General features: G+C 29.2%; 1 long non-coding RNA gene across 1 annotated transcript; it reads left to right on the forward strand.

Moving 5' to 3' along the window:
• The first annotated feature begins 796 nt into the window (after positions 1–796).
• Positions 797–1,285, forward strand: LOC133197947 (uncharacterized). Its single transcript, XR_009722456.1, has 3 exons — positions 797–884; positions 979–1,040; positions 1,189–1,285. It is a non-coding gene; the product is annotated as an uncharacterized LOC133197947 (long non-coding RNA).
• Positions 1,286–1,624: the final 339 nt, after the last annotated feature.

Here is a 1,624-nt window from a genome sequence, read left to right on the forward strand (position 1 = left end):
GAATGAATAACAAAGTCAAGCGGTGTAAATTCACGAAAATGACAAGCCTGATGTCATGTTGAAATATGCCTAAAAAATGCTACGAATATCAGGTTAATACCAATGTTTTTCCTACAAAATATATATATATATATATATATATATATATATATATATATATATATATATATATATATTTTTTTTTTTTTGAAATACTGAAACATGTTTTTTTTTGGACATAACCATTGCAAAAAAATACAATGACAAATCACACAATGACAATGTATTCAGTCTTGTTCAATCCATGTACCTCCACTTAATGTTACATGTATTTTAATCTTAAGATAAAACCTCTTAATAGTTACAGGTCGACCATCTTAATTCCTTTATTGCAACATATTAAGTTGCATCGATGTTAAATTACATTTTTTGAAACTGTGTACAAGCAGGGATACATGTGTGTGTGTGTGTGTGTGTGTGTGTGTGTGTGTGTGTGTGCTTCAAATCTCTGACATCTCTATATCAATAAACTTGAAATAAATTAAAGATGTCAATGAATTTAGCTCAAAACACTACAGTATTATTAATACAAAACTGTAACGTACCTATGCAATGTTCAATTTTATATGTATTACTACCAATAAATGTGAAATTTGTGATAAAGAGTTTATCCCATCTAACGGAATTGATTTAACAGAAAACAAATATAGATAAGGAAATTGGATTATATTTTATTAAAATTTTGGTATGCGGAAGAAATTGATCAAAGAGATATAAAGCATTGCGAACTGCTTAAATTGCCCATATTTGAGGTTTTCAAACATGAAAATAACACAGTTTACTGTAATATTCCTTTGCCTAATGTTCTGTGCTTTGACAATCATTGCAAGCACTACCTGTGACGGGTAAGTATAATTCCATAGTTATATATTCTCATAATGAGTCCATGTTGCAAACGAGAGAAGATTTGGCTGTGTTATTTGGTGTTATTTTTTGTAGAAAAAGCGGAGTTACATGCTGCTTTGGATACAAATGGAGCAAAGAGTACCAGGCTTGCATCAGTAAGTTTTATCAAAATGCTATGAGAATTTTTTAATGTAAAAAGTGTAGGTAGGGTACAGGAAGGAATAAATATATTTATCGTTATCATATAATACATGATACAGTAAAACTTGTCTAATTCGGAGTCCATTATACAATCTTTCATAGAGTGTAGTCCTGGATACTTTGGGAACAATTGCTCCCAGATTTGTCCCTATCCAACGTACGGGGATAAGTGTAAAAACGTCTGTAATTGTGACCCAGACGCATGCCGCCATGATGTTGGATGTATCATTAAAATGGGTAATATCTTTCGGTATCTCTACGTTTAACATATACATAAACAACATATTTCTATTTTTAACTATAAAAAAAAAGATTTTATAAAAAGCAATGTCTAAAGAGATTTTGATATATTTTAACAGACATGTATCATTAATAATACCTTCAAAAACATTTTCAAAAGACTCATAAGGTAGACAATTTTAAAGCAAATTAGCGAAAATATGGCTTAACATTTGACAAATCAAAATTAAATCGAACATTTATATGTACATATAATTTCTAAATTAACTTTATAATAACCTTGTCACAATGACAAGAA

Source organism: Saccostrea echinata, unplaced genomic scaffold (assembly GCF_033153115.1).
Source record: "Saccostrea echinata isolate AGI-Se365-2 ecotype Australia unplaced genomic scaffold, CSIRO_AGI_Sech_v1 ptg000032l, whole genome shotgun sequence".
Lineage (NCBI taxonomy): Eukaryota > Metazoa > Mollusca > Bivalvia > Ostreida > Ostreidae > Saccostrea > Saccostrea echinata.